At 45.8% G+C, this 15,495-nt stretch overlaps 1 long non-coding RNA gene across 1 annotated transcript; it reads left to right on the top strand.

The window, feature by feature from the left end:
- Window positions 1–591: 591 nt before the first annotated feature.
- Window positions 592–14,244, top strand: LOC146894153 (uncharacterized). The gene is made up of 3 exons (XR_015001998.2): window positions 592–1,109; window positions 5,297–5,371; window positions 14,076–14,244. It is a non-coding gene; the product is annotated as an uncharacterized LOC146894153 (long non-coding RNA).
- Window positions 14,245–15,495: the final 1,251 nt, after the last annotated feature.

Raw genomic sequence — 15,495 nt, 5'->3', positions numbered from 1 at the left:
GTGAGCTGATACAGCGGTACCTCACTGTGGCTCTGTGGTAATGTGTGAGCAGATACAGCAGTACCTCACTGTGACTCTGTGGTCGCATGTGAGCAGACACAGAGGTACCTCACTGCGGATCTGTGGTAATGTGTGAGCAGATACAGCAGTACCTCACTGTGTCTCTGTGGTGTGGTCACATGTGAGCAGACACAGAGATACCTCACTGTGGCTCTGTGGTAACGTGTGAGCAGATCGAGAGATACCTCACTGTGGATCTGTGATAGCGTGTGAACAGACACAGCGATACCTCACTGTGGATCTGTGGTAGCGTGTGAACAGACACAGCGATACCTCACTGTGGATCTGTGGTAGCGTGCAAGCAGATACAGAGATTCCTCCAGCACAGCTTTGTGTAAGATCTCTTCATCTACTTCTGGTCTTTTGTGCTTTCACAAGAATTTTAGGACTTTTTTCTGGCTCCGTGAAAAATATCATCAGCATTTTGTTGAACGTTGCACTGAATCTGAAGATCTCTTTGGTAATATGACATTTCACAATCATGTTTTATTTCTCACTCAAAATGTGCATAATCGGGTGGGCAATCCTAGCTCCCAGGGCCCCACCATGCTTTAACTTCACCATTGAGGACACATGATTTCCACGGTCAAGTCAGCAGAAAAAGTGGGGGTGAAAGACTGGAGGGACCAGAAATGTCCCTGCCATTCCTCTGGTGGGATTGGCCACAGTTCCCTGTCTGTGGTGGCTGAGAGGTGCTGTCTGTTCTGAAGAAGAGAAGAGGAACTGACCAGTAGCCTCAAACACAGGAAAAAAACAACTCATTGACCTCTCTCGGCCATCTGAGAATGATAGGAGGCAGGAGATTGCTCACACGGAAGAGCAAGAAGAATCAAAACACAAGCCATTCCTGGAGCAGATGTGTGTGGAAGAAGTGTCTATGTGTGTGTCCTGATGAAAGCGGCTTCTGTCCCCGGGATCTTCCACCTCAGGAGGACTGTCACTCCGCCAGGGCTTTGAGGCACATTTGCTTCCATGTTCTGCCTTTGTTCTTTTTTCATTTTATTGTTCGCTAATTAAAAATTTCCTGTACTGAAGCCTGGAAACTATTGGTGAGTTACAGGGCCCTGCAGGGAGGAGGAGGAGGCACAGGGAAGAATGCACCCATTGGGAGGCTGGGTGGGCTCCAGATCCAAAGTCCCTGGAGAGAGGAGATGGAGGACCAGGTCCCAGGTGGGGCAGGCCTCTCCCGCCCCTTCCTGAACCTCAGGTTCTTTGGTCATGCCATAGGACTGACTTGAACATCAGTTCCCACCCCCACACAGAACAAGAAGCAGCTGGGGTGGGGGAGGGGGTTGTGCCTTGGAGACTCTTGGGGAGGGGGTGATGCCTCAGTCCACAAAGTGCATGCTACACAGGCTTGAGGACACAGTACTCTCTCAACACAAAAGAATCTCCTCCAAAGTTATCTGCTGGAGACACACTGACCAGTCCTGGTCCCACACTCTACCCCTAGAGGACCTAAGCTATGGCTGCTTAGACCAGCATCACTCATCCCCCTGCAAAGCCAGCCCACTCCACCTTCGTTAACAGCCCTTTTATCCAAACCCTGATAAGCCCCCATTTGCACAGCCATCTGTTCCTGCCAAGGCTGGATTGTTAGCTGGTGGCTGTGTATGCAGCGGGAGTGTGCTGCGTCTGCGCCAAGCTGAGTGTGTGTGGTGTGTGTGTGTGTGTGTGTGTGTGCAGGCTTGTGCGCTAGTCACTGCAGACAAGGGGCGAGTCAGCACAGACAATGAAGCTTCTCAGTCCATTGTTCCAAAGCCCTGTGCTGGGGTCCCAACCTGCTTTCCCCAAAACCAGGAAATTCTTAGTGCAAGACAAAGCCTCCAGATGGGAGGAATTAGCCAAGCGGTGTTAGTGGCTCAAGCAGAAAGTCAGGAGCAACCTCCTTGGCCCCAATTTCCTTTCTTGCCTTTCAGAGTTTTAAGCTTCGGCTTTAGCCCGGGATTTGTTTAACCAAGAGGACGGCTGCTTAGCGGTGCTGCGGAGGGGCAGCTTCCCCTGGGGCTGCGCTGCAGGAATCACCTTGTCAGAACGCTCCCAGACAGGGAAGCCTGGGTGTGGGAGAGGACAAGGAACACAGATGGCTGAGAATTTCAGAGAGAAAATGAGAGAAGTTGGCTTAATAAAGCAAACGGGCTCAGAGTTCCCAAAGAGAAGCTGAGGTTGCTGTGTGTGAGCTTGCTCAGCCTGGACTCCATTTCCTCCCTGTTCTCTCTCTCTCTCTCTCTCTCTCTCTCTCTCTCTCTCTCTCTCTCTCTCTCTCTTTCTCTCTCTCTCTCCTTTCTCTCTCTCCCTCCTCCTCCTCCTCCTTCTTCCTCTCTCTCTCTCTCCTCCTCTTCCTCCTCCTCCTCCTCCTTCTCCTCTCTCTCTCTCTCTCTCTCTCTCTCTCTTTCTCTTCTCTCTCTTTCTCTCTCTCTCTCTCTCTCTCACACACAGACAGACAGACAGACAGACAGACAGACAGGCAGCTCATTCTATCATCTGAAGGGCAGACCTAGCCTTTGGTGAATAAGGCTAGACTTCCAGGTCTAGCTCCCAGGCAGTATCTGCTGAGAACTGCTTTCGTATCAAGCACACCTGGAACAGGCCCAGGCTTGGGTGACCATAGCCCAAAATTCAGGATCTAAACTCAAGAGCAGCCTTGGGCTCAGCCAGTGCTCACAGGGCCCAAAGGGTTGGGACTGGGACCAGCTGAGCTATTGGCTCTAGACCTACACCTGGGATAGCACCTGGTCTGCGTCGGCAATCATTCAACAGTTGAATTGCTGAGTGGGTGAACGTGGGACTTAGGAGTAACTGGTTAAAGCCCTACCCTACTGCAGAGCTCCAGCACTCCGGGGCCCAGGGAACCAGAAGGAATGTGAGTATCAGGGCTCCTCCCTGAAGAAGTGAGCTCTACTAGCCCAGGCGGCAATAGGCAAGGGAAAGCCTCCCTCACTCCCCGCCCTCAACCCCTCACAGGGTTTCTGTGACCCCAAGCAGTTAAGCAAATGTACAGTTACAGAATTGCATCCTGCCTCCCCACCATGAGATCTGTGCAGTTGGAGTTTTATGAATTCATTAAATGTGCTTGCAGACTTGCTAGGAAACAGTGCTACCCTGCAAGGAGAGCTACAAATTGGCACAGTCCCTGTGAGAGCTTGGTGGTAATTCCACTTGCCTCCTAGGCCAAATGGTTTTCTTGCTTTTCTTGCAGTTCCTTGGCCTGAAAAGGAAGGCTAGGGCCTCCGTGTACCCTAAGAGCTGCGTGGTGTCTTCCTCGGGGACCTAGGGTGACCAGAGTGAGGCTGGGAGAGCAGGTTCCCTTCTCGGCATTCAAGGTTACTGACTGGATCACACATCCCAACAGGCTGTCCTGGGGGCATTTGGACTCCCTGTCTTTCACTCCTTCTCAACCCTGCTAAGCAAACTGGAGTACAAACCCCGTGTTTCCAATGCAAATGAGAAGATTGGCCCTCTGTGTCCCTAAGGCCTCTACAAGCCACCATGGGGTTGACATAATTGTGCTCATTTGCATCTGTCTGTTTGCCCCCAAAAACTTCACGATAGACCCCTGAAGTTAAAAAATCACATGTGTGCAGGATCAAGAGCCTGGGGAGGTTCTGCAAGCTGCAGGAAGTTGGTGTTTCGTGAGTGGATTTGTACCCAAAGTGAACTGGTTTGATCCTCTCAGCCACCCACACAGAGACTTTGTATCCCAAGTTTGTGGCAGAAACCAGGTGAGGAAAGAGTGGAATGTTGGGATGTGGTCTGGCAGTTGTTTCCTGTGTCAGTCACCATTCTGCTACTTAATACACATCTGGGATCGTGAGCCTAGAAGGTGAGGTCATTCAGCCCACAGGTCTAGAGGTTTGGGTCCATGCTTTATTGGGTCTATTGCTTTTGGGCAGTGCCATTGCAGAAAGCATTGTTTTGGGGGAATGGGGAGACTGGATCACATCATCTTCTTTCCTTCCCTTCCCTTTCCCTCCTTCCTTTTTCTTACATTTCACAAGGTATCTAGCCCAGGCTAGCTACAAACTCCCTACGTAACTGAGGATGTCTTTGAACCTCTGGCCTCACCACTTCCCAAGTGCTGGAATTACAGACAAGTGTCATCACACTCTACTCATGGATGGATGGCCTATTGAATGTGAGATAAGCGCCATACAACAGCTATATCCCCAGACCCCCACCATCACATTCAGTAGTATGTCCCTGGTGTCCTAAAATCTTTCTAGCCTTCTCCACTCCTTAGTGCTCCCCCAACCTCCAGTAGCTCCGTGCTGGGAATTAAGCTTTAGGAGGCATTCCAGATTCAAACTATGGTGTAGGAGGGTCTTCTTTCTATGTGTTGCTTTCATTGGTTAAATAAAGAGACTGCCTTGGCCTTTGGATAGGACAGCAGCTTAAATAGACTGAGTAGACAGAACAGAATGCTGGAAGAAAGAAAGCAGAGTCAGGCAGACACCATGGCTTTCCTCTCCAAGACTGATGCTGGTTAGACTCATGCCGGTAAGCCACAGTCAAGTGGCAATATACATTAATGGAAATGGGTTAATTAAGATGTGAGAGTTAGCCAAGAAGAGGCTAGATATAATGGGCCAAGCAATGTTTAAATTAATACAGTTTCCGTATAATTATTTTGGGTAAAGCTAGCTGGGAGCCAGGGTGGTGGGAAGTGGCCCGCCGCTCATCTTACAACAAAACTACAGAATCTTCATGGCAGAAACAATAACCTTGGGGCATGAAGGAACCAACCTGCCCATTTCAACAGAGCTGTAATCAGTAAAGACAAGACAGCACCAAGCCAACCCACCCTGCTGCCTACCAGGGGCTGGTGCCCTTCTCCCCACCTTACTAATGGCTCATAGTCATGAATACAAACTAGAAAAAAACTGCTGAAGGGCAGAGCTTAGGAGTGGAATTGCTTGTTTAAATACATTCCTTTAGCTTCCATAGATGTTGCTAAGTTTTTCTTCAGAATTGCTGGATGTACACTCCCATTCACCAGTAAGGTCCAAAATATGCTCATTTCCCCACATCTTGGCCAACTCTAGGTATTGCTATTTAATTTAATTTTCTGTCATATGATAATGAAGAAAATGTGTTTCATTTCAGTTGAAATTCCCAAAATACTGTATCTAAACTTAAGTGTCTTTTGCACTTGATTTTTGGCTCTTTATATTTCTTCTGTCTATGGGTTGCCTTTTTATAGATTTTACCTACTTTAATCACTAAATTTGTCTTCTAGGATGAAGCCATCATCTTGCCATATATGACTGACAAGTTAACTGAGGTTCAAGATGGAGTTCCATTGGGCCCACAGGTATGTTCCTGGGAGATGTGGTGTAGAAGCCTGTTCCATACATCTTGATTGCTTTCCTTGTATAGAGCTCGACTTTGCTCCCCCACCCCACTGATCCCTCTGCCTCTCTTACTCTCTCTACATGTGCTTTGGTGCTTTGTTCTTTTTGCTCTGTTTTGTTATTGTTATTGTTGTTTTGTTTTGCTTTTGAGACAAGGTCTCATGTAGCCAAGTCTGGCTTTGAACTCACTATGTTACCAAGGATGACTCTGAATGCCTGATCCTCCTGCCTCCACTGTTCAAGTAATGGGATGACTGCATCACTATGCCTAGCTTAGTTTTAGGTTTTTTTTTTAGTAAATTTTATTAAATTATAAAAGTTTCCATTTCCGCCTCCCCTCCCAACACCCTCCCACTCCCCCCACTCCCCCTCCTCCTCCCTCTTCATCCCCCAGGGCAGTCAGGGTTTCCTGCCCTGTGGGAAGTTCCAGTTCCTTCCCCCTCTCTCCAGGTCCAGGAAGGTGAGTGTCCAAACAGACTGGATCCCCAAAATCCAGTATATGTAGAGGAAACAGGTCCCAGTGTCATAGTCAATGACTTTTCAGAAAGACTTCGGGCCAGCCACAGTCAGAGAATCCGGCCAAATTCCGAGAATCTGGTTAGATCACGTCCTCGTTCAGTCCCAGTCCAACTGGCCTTGGTAAACTCTCATCAGATCCGTTCCCTTGTATCAGTGGGTGATAGCATCCCTCGCAGTACTGATTTCGTTTTTCATGTTCTTCCTCCTTCTGCTCCTCATTTGGACCTCGGGGGGCTCAGTACGGTGCTCCGATGTGGGTCTCCGACTGTATCGCCGTTCTTCGCCAGATGAAGGATCACTCCGAAGGCCCTCTGGATGGAAGCTCTTAGTTTTAGTTTTTTAAGACAAACTTCTTGCATAGCCTGATCCTGCCTCTCTTGCTGGGATGCAACATGCAACACTGTGCCTACCCAGTCTTAGGTGTTTTGCCTATGTTTCCTATTAGGTATTTAGAAATGTGTTGCCTTAAAAAAAATTCTTGTGTGTGTTTGCCTGTTTTATGTGCAGTACCTCTAACAGCCAGAAGAGGGCATCTGAATACCCAAGCTGGAGTTACAGGCAGCTGTGAGCCATCATATATGTGGTAGGAATTGAACATGGGTCCACAGAGTCATCTCTCCAGCACCATTTATTGCTTTAAAAAAATGATTTATTTATCACATATAACAGTGTTCTGCTTGCAGGTATGCCTGCATGCCAGAAGAGGACATTAGGATCTCATTGTAGATGGCTGTGAGCCACCTTGTGGTTGCTGGGAATTGAACTCAAGACCTGTGGAAGAGCAGGCAATGCTCTTAACCTCTGAACCATCTCTCCACCTCCATTTGCTGCTTTGAAGAATGAGTTTATTGCTCATTGTCCATTTTCTCTTCTAACTGGGTTCTGCTAGTATATAATTAAACCTTCATCAGATTTTCTATAGGCAAGTCTGGAGGGCATTTTTTTTCTATTGCTTAATATGGAAGGGGCTATATGTGGTACCATCCCTGGGGAGGTGGTCCTGAGTTGTATAAGACTTTAGACTGAGCAAGCCAGTAAGCAGCATTCCTCATGGTCTGACCTTCAGTTCCTGCCTTGGCTTCCACTGATAATGGACTGCAAACTGGAAGCCAAATAAGCCCTTTCCTCCCATTGCTTATCAGATCAAGAAAAACCCTAACTAAGATACAAGGTGTACTGCTGGCTAGACTTCAGTAGAAAGACTAGCCAGAGCCGTGATGGTAACACTGGTTTCTTCTGTTTCATCATCCAGTATGCTGATTACCTTAGCATTCTGAAGCTCTTTGTTACACTAAGATGTGGCGTGATCTTCTGAAAGCTTTATTTGGCGATCCCCACCCCTGCCTTTAAGAAGACCGTATTTGTAGAGTAGTTTTAGATTTGTAGCAAAACTGAAAGGTACGGGGTTGTTCAATCTACCCGATTCCCACACGGGCTCCAGCACCCATATGGCCCCCATCATGAACAGAGGCGTGGTTTGATGCCACTGAACAATTCATACTGGACACAACGAGCGTTTTCTTGGTGGTGAACGTTCTACGGCTTTGGACAACTGTACAAGGACCTGTGTCATCACTACAATACCACAGGGCGGTGTCACTGCCCAACAGCTCTGCTGTGTCTCACCTTTTCCACTCTTCCTTCTCCTGGAAGGCAGACCAGGTCCTTTAGCTGTCTCACAAGTGTTCTTCTTCCACAGTGTGTCACGCAGCCAGAATTACCCTGGAAGCAACATTTTTAAGTCGGCTTCTTCTGTCAACTCAGGCATTTAAGGTTCTTTCATATCTTTCCATGGGTTCATAGCTCATTTGTTTTTGGAGCCACAAGTTATTCCGTTGCTTGGATGCGCCACAGTCTATTTAGCCATTTACTCACTGGACGACTTCTTGTCGCCTCCGGTCTTGGCATTTATGAAGATTCTGTGAGCATTTGTGTGCGTATTTTTAGGTAAACACAAGTTCTCATCTCATCTTGGTAAAAGCAAGGAACGCATTGCTATCATGTGTAGTAACTATATGCTTAGTCTGGAAACATGTTGCCAAACTGTCTTCCTGTTTCACCTTCCCACTAACACTGAGTGACAATCCTGTCACTCCACATCCTCCCCAGCATCTGAGGTTGTCAAGTTCTAGATTCAAGCTATTTTACTAAATGTGTTGTTTGAAGCTTTTTCAGAAAATACGAAAGCATATATATATATATATATATATATATATATATATATATGAATATTTTCAAAGGTATTTTTATACTCCGAGGAAATTATGTAGTTCTTGGACTCTAGCAAGAGTGATTTAAGTTGGGAGATTTTTCTAAAATTCAGCACACACTTGCATTTCTAAAATGCCTTTCAGTATGCTGCAGAACTAAGTTTGCCAATTCTTAAAAAATAAACCAATCAAAATTTACCTTAAAAAGACAATACTATAAAATGATCTGTTTGACAAGTTAAAATTAAGAACAAGATATGCATTCAATTAAAGAAATTTAAAAATTGCATTGTTTTCAGTTTTCCCTTAATTGGAAAATGGAAAAAGTCAAGATCAATGCAGGAAGGAGAATATTCATGTTCTTAGAAACAACTTGACTTAAAGAAAGGAACAAATGAATATAACTGAAGAAAAAGACAGGTTAGAAAGGCCCTAAGACTTTGGTGACCCTAGGAAGAAGAGGCTGCTCCATTAAAGATGACCAAGTCAGTGTGGTCACTCACACTATAAACAAACACTCAGGAGGCAGAGGCCAGAGGACCAGGGCTCAAGGTCAGGCCCTGTCTCAAACCCACATATTCTAACTTTATTTGTATTGCTTTGATAAATACCCTTGACAGAAAGCAACATAGGGAGAAAATAATTTAGCTGGATTACAACTCCGGGTTATAGTCCATTGCTTTGGGAAACCTCAAGTGGCTATTTACATCACACCCACAGTCAGGAACAAAGAGAATAAACACACGTGTGCTTGCTTGCTCTCAGGTGGCTCTCTCCGCTCTTTTACTGTCCTGAAGCCCTTGCTTCGGAATGGTTCCACCCACAATGAACTGGGTCTTCCTACATCAATTACCAATCAAGACAGTCCCTGACAAGCATGTTCACAGACCAACCTGATCTATATTAATTCCTCATTAAGATCATTCACAGGTGACTCTAGATTGTGCTAGTTGCACAGTTAAAACTAACCAGCACTCCTTCCCACAAAATAAGGAAAATAAAAAATGATATGCAGGTCTCTGTGTACACAGTCAGAGCATGCAGGGGGCAGAAAATAAATCCAGACTGAGGAAATATTCTTTTTGTTTGTTTGTTTGGTTTTTGAGACAGGGTTTCTTTGTGTAGCTTTGGAGCCTGTCCTGGAACTTGCTCCGTAGACCAGGCTAGCCTCAAACTCAAGGAGATCCTCCTGCCTCTGCCTCCCGAGTGCTGGAATTAAAGGCATTTACCGTCACTGCCCAGCCCAGTGAAATGTAGATTCTTAAATGATGTTTCACGCCAGCATCCTTATCCCCTGGATAGCCCCTGATGCGCCCTTCTGTTTTATGTTGTATTTACATGTGTCCTTTGTTTTTATCGCCGTTTTCATCTCTTTCGTGCCATTTTCCTCCTCAGTTTTGGCAGATGTGCCCCACACCTACCTAGGTGTGTTTTTATTCAGACAGCAACTTTTTCTTTTGGCTAAAAAAATTCAGTTCACTCATATATCTTGTAGTGGCTGATATTATTGAAATTGTTCACACAACTTCTATTTTCTGTTTACTATGCTTTTAATTTATTTTAGTATTTTGTGTGGCGCTAGGGATCAAACCTAGCAATCTGTGCAGGCCAGCAAGTGCTCTACTGCTCCTAGACACACCCAACAGTTCCTGTGTTGTCTCTCCCTCCTTTTCTTATACTTCATATATCAAATTCTCTGGGGTTTCCTCTTTTTTAAATATATAAGGTTACATTTAAAGTGGTTCTGTGGCTATGTTGGCACAGTAGTCAGACGGCACACTTTTACTTCCTCTATTTCATGTTTAACACGTCTCTAGATTTCTTTGTTCCAGTTATTTTACCTAAATTATCACACACACACACACACACACAGAGAAAGAGAGAGAGAGAGAGAGAGAGAGAGAGAGAGAGAGAGAGAGAGAGAATATCACTTGAACAAATCTTCAGCATTTGGCTTAGTTAATTTTCCAAAGGTAAATACATCCACACAAACACTTGCTAGGTCAAGATACAAAGTCTACTCAATCATCCAAAGGTTTTGCTGCATCTCCTTACAGTCTGCAATTCTGTTTTCCATCACCAGCCGGCCATACGTATATGTCTGACATCTGCTAGCCACAGATGTGAGGTGGTCCTACTTGCTCCACCCTGTATGGTCTTCTCTGCTGACTCTTTGGCAAGTTTTCTGGTCGACTTTTGGTGAACATGTGTGCATGCCTGGCTGCGGGAGTCATAAATGATGTTGTGGACTTTACCTTCTGGGTTCAGGCATCTGTGCATTCTTTTTGGAGCCACACCCAGTCTTGCTAGACTTGGAATGCACATACAGCTAGCATTTGTGACACAGTTGGCTTTCCACATGGTGTCCACACTATTGCTTAAAACTGCAGGCTTTAAAATATTTAACACTTGGGCTGGAGAGATGGCTCAGCATTTAAGAGTATCTGCCGCTTCTTCCAGAGGCCCTGAGTTCAATTTCCAGCAACTACGTCTGGTAGCCCCTAACTCTATCTTCAGAGAATCTGCCACCCTCTTCTGGCCTCCAAGGATACTGCTCTCATATGCACAGACACACATTCATCCACACACTTAAAAATAAATCTTAAAAAATTTAACACTTACAGTTTTTTTTTCCAACAGTGGGGTTTGAACCCAGAGCTTTCTATGTGCCGAACGCTTTACCACTGAGCTAACCCCCAGCCTCTCCACGCTTACCCTCTGCGGTTGTATCTGGTCACCAGTATTTCTTGCACTCCCTTCAATGCATCTTCACTTTTCTTCTTGCTTCAGAAATCTCCTAGCATCTATTTTAGGGAAGTACCCAGGAGTCCTGAAATGTTAGGCTCCTTTCATGCCTGGAAGATCTTTATTCTGAGTGATAATGTTTTATAATGGACCAAGTCTATAATTATAGGTTCCAAGTGATTTTCACCCTGAACCCTGAGGATACTGCCCTATCATCCTACCCCTCACAGGAGGAGTGTGTCAGTCCCAGAACTCACACCTTCTTTTGTTGGAAAGAATTGCTTAGACAGTTTCTTCATTCTATCTGCTCTCTCTAGAACAATCCAAGGCTGGATATTTTCAATTTCCCCTTTTTCTGTATTCCTTCCATCCTTCTTAACACAGGACCTCAATATGTTACCCAGGTTAGTCTCACACACCTGAGCTGATGTTATCATTCTTACTCGGCCTTCTGAGTCCCGGGGTTACAGGTGTGTGCCTCCCATTTTCTTATTATTAAGTTGTTTCTGTGGCATTGGGATAGAGCCCACAACCTCACACATGCTGGGTAAGCACCCTGCCACTGAGCTTAGCTCCAGCCCCCAGCCCGTGCTCTTATTTCTTAATAAAATACTTTCATTTTAAAGATTTCTCTCATGCGTGCAAGTGTTTTGCCTGCATGTGTGTATGTGTGTATGCACCAGTCCAGTATTTGCAAAGGCCAGAAGAAGACACCAGATCCCCTGGAACTGGAGTTACAAATGACTGTGAGTCATCATGTGGGTGCTGGGAACCAAGAGCACCCATTGCAGGTAACCACTGAGCAATCTCTCCAATGCCTCTTTTTTTAGTGTTCTGTTCTGGCCTAATGCCTCAGCACATCTTCAGGTGACCAATTTGATCTCTGGCTATATTTATCCCACTGCTCAATCTGCCAACTAAGCCATTTTCCTAGTTAAGGAATCAAAATTTTTGCATTTGTATTTTTACAAAGTCGGTATTCTTGACTAGCATTCTTTAGAAATTCGTTATTTGAATTCAAGATTCCTGTTCTTTATATTGCTGAGCGACGTGTCCCTGTTGACAGACTCTGGCAGCTGTTCCATAGTGCCACCAGAAAGACTGATGTTCAGATTCTCAAACTGGCTCATAGATTTGCAAACAGATCAGTGTGGTTAGCAGCACCTACAGCTACATGGACTGAACAGAGGTATGAGTAGAACTGAGTCTGTGGGTAGTAACCTTACTATGCTTCTTTCTTCCAACCCTCCTTGACTTCCCTGTTTTAGGTACTTCTTGACAGGTTGGCCTGGTGAGCTGTCGGAAGGAGGTCGTGAATCCTTAGGAGTTGAAGCAAGGTTTCCTCCCCGGTCCAGGGCAGAGGAAGAGGAGAGAGTCACAATGTGTTGGAGTCTCAAGGTTGTGCTAGTGGTTGAATCAGGAAATGAGATCAGTTGTCCAGTGCAGAAGTGGCTGAAAGAGGAAACCAAGGCTGGGAAAGAACTGGGATGGATGGAGTTTTGCGGTAGGCAGTGACTTAGCCCTAGACTGCATGAAGCGCTGACCTTGCTGAACCATGGGAGCCTGTGTGTCAGTTCATCGGGTTGGCCCAGAGACAGAATCCCATTTTTTAGACTTCTGAGCCTTTCTTGTTTTGCTTTGTTTTCTCTGCAAGAAAAGCCATGGCAGTGAGTAAGGCTGTCAGAAGGAAAAGAGGGAGGGGGGAAAGGAAGAAGAAAGCCTTGAGTCATTTGTGTTCTTATGACCTGGAAAGTTCAGGACCATCAAAGCTCCACAGGATTTGCCTGTGAGACAATCTCCAGCTCCTCTTCCGTGCCCAGCCTTGACATCTTTGGAACCAGATTGACAATCTTGTGGGCTATAAACATCTTGCTTGCGAGACCTGAGAAACTCTCCCACACTCCCCGGCTGCTGCGTTCCCCCGGAGCCCAGGGCATTCTTCATTCTAACTTGACAAAAGCACTGTGCTTTGAGGCCTGTTTTATAGGTTTTCTGTGCTACAGGTTTGCGGTCCGTTACTATCATCTGTCAGAGTTATAAAGCAGCAGTGTGCTCACTTTCCTGTTGGTTGATTTTATTTAGACACTAATTCGTATAGCTGTTTAAAAAGAAGAGAAAGGACAAAGGCAGACAGGAGCACATCCCAGTCTCTCAGCAAATTCTACTCACCTGATCCATACATCACAGGTTCAGGACAAGAAGCACAAATAACTCTGCAAGGAAAACGCATAAATAAAGCCACTCCGGCTTTAATAACGGGCAATTAGTGATCTCCTAAGTTGCTCTCAATTTTTGGCTGTCTCCAGACACTGGCTCATGCAGAAGGCAGTGTCAGGGCCAGTAACTATCACTCTACATCTTTACCAGCAGACAGTACCTCGGCCACGGGGGCCCTGGAATAAATTCTTGTAGACAAGATGATTCCTGCAAGTAGGAACCAGATCTGAGAGGCCAACGTGCTGGGCCAGGTTGATGGAGCCATTACTCAGTGCCTGGGAGGAGAAAGGAAGGAGGAAGCACTCTGAGAAGGAACCATGGGTAATCTTGCTCAGGGCTGCAGCCAGCTCTGTCCTTTCCAGGCTGTATCCCTGAGACAGCCATCCCCACGAAACGAGACATCTGTGCTTTGATCTGTCACAGCCTGGAAGCTGCTCTGGCAGCAGCAAGAGGGATGTCACCTCAAAGACATCATTGCTCTCACTCTTTCTTTTCTTTTTGCATTGTGTAACATTGGTATAACTGGTTAGCTATGCACATGTCTGTTCACTGTATATGTAATCATTTATATATAATTAATTTTCCAGCCCCAGTCTTAGCTACTAGTGAGTTCTAGAATCTATTTCAGACCCAAAACTTAAGCATTTACTCCTCAAAGCAAAAGGGTCTGTCCTTTCTCTTACTTAGCCTTAGTGAAGGGTGTTCATTTTAAAGTAAATTTATTATTTTTCTTAGATATATTTGTATTTATTTTATATATGTGGATGTTTTTGCCTTTGTGTATACATGTGTACCATATGTGCACAGTGCCCTTAGAGGCACTGGATCTCCTGGAACCGGAGTCATAGTTGGAAATGAGCTACCTAATATGGATGCTGAGAGCTGAACCTGAGTTCTCTGCAAGAAAAGCAAGTGCCCTTAACCTCAGAGCCACCTCTCCAGCTCCTATTTAAAATCCTGTTTTTTTTTCCAGGCAATGATGGTGCAGTCTTTAATCCCAGCATGCGGGAGGCAGAAGCAGGCAGATCTCTTTGAGTTCGAGGCCAGCCTGGTCTACAGAATGAGTTCCAGGGCAGCCAGGATTCTGTTACACAGATAAGCCCTGTCTCAAAATAAATAAATAAATGAATAAATAAATCTTATTTTCTATATATTCTTTTATTTTTCAGTGTTACATGGGACTGTTTGCACATAAGTATCCAAGTACTTTGATCATACCCTACATCCCAGTACTCTCCTCTCCCCCATTCCTCTCCCACCCACCAGTTCCTCTTCATTCACCTAGAGTTTCATGTCTGCTTTCACATGTGGTTTCATGTGTCTGTACAATGTAGGGCCCACCAGGGTGGGAAAAAAATGTGGTATTTGTCTTTCTGAGACCAAGTTAATCTGCTTAAAACCATAGTGTCAAGTTGCATCCACTTGCCTGCAAACTATAGGGCTGAGGAAAACTCCATAGTGCACACACACCACATTTTCTTTATCCACTCCACTGTTGATGGATACCTAGGCCAGTTCCATAGCCTAGCCACATGACATTTGCCCTTTTCCTTGTGGGCCCTCTGTAGGTAGCTCCTCAGTGCAGCATGGATGGACACACCCATCAACAGGGCCGGCATGCTGATAGAAGAGGGAGCTGAGGCCAGAAGCCATGCAAACAGCATCCCCAGGCTGCCGGGATAAGTCTTTCCATGACTGTATTTCATCCGTACTAGGACAGTGGTTGCGGGCTGGAAAGGGTTCCGTATTGTCCCCAGCTCCCTGCAGGTGAAACACATAAAATGATCCCACTCTGCCACGAGCATTTGGCTAGAAGAACATTGTAAATACTGGTAAAGTGCTGTTAATATCAACAGTTAGGGTTTTAATCTAAGTACCACTTTTAATGTTTATTTTTACCGTAAGTGAGCTAAGATGCGGGGATGGGGGCAGCTGTTAGACATTTTCCTTGGCTGCCTGCAGTGGGGAACTCTGGGTCTGCAGACCCTCTTTGGTGTCCTCCAGCCTGACCCCCCCTCAGCCCCTCTGTTTTCAAGTCTCCACAGCTATTGATTACAGCAGACCCCAGCTTGGAAGGTACTATCCCAGGCACCACTGCTTCCATTGTCCAGGGGACCTTTCTGTCATCAGGAGTTTTGGTGATCTCTAAAAGGATGACCAGGAGCACCCCCTTGGTGGTCCAGCAGAAGGTGTGTGATGTGCCCTGACTGGTGCAGACACTTGCTGCACCCTCTTCTGGGCAATATGAGCAGGCCAATGAGCTCACCTTTGGAGTCAGCTTGGAGACAGTTTCCTGTGCCGTGGCCTGGTGTTGAAACATTTGGCCCCCAAAAGTCTCCTCTTAAGCCCCACCAAAGGTCTTTTCTTGCTTACTTGTGATGTTTATCATTAGC

This window comes from Myodes glareolus, chromosome 6 (assembly GCF_982192425.1).
Source record: "Myodes glareolus chromosome 6, mMyoGla1.1, whole genome shotgun sequence".
NCBI classification, from domain to species: domain Eukaryota; kingdom Metazoa; phylum Chordata; class Mammalia; order Rodentia; family Cricetidae; genus Myodes; species Myodes glareolus.
This window is presented reverse-complemented; position numbering and strand designations above follow the sequence as displayed.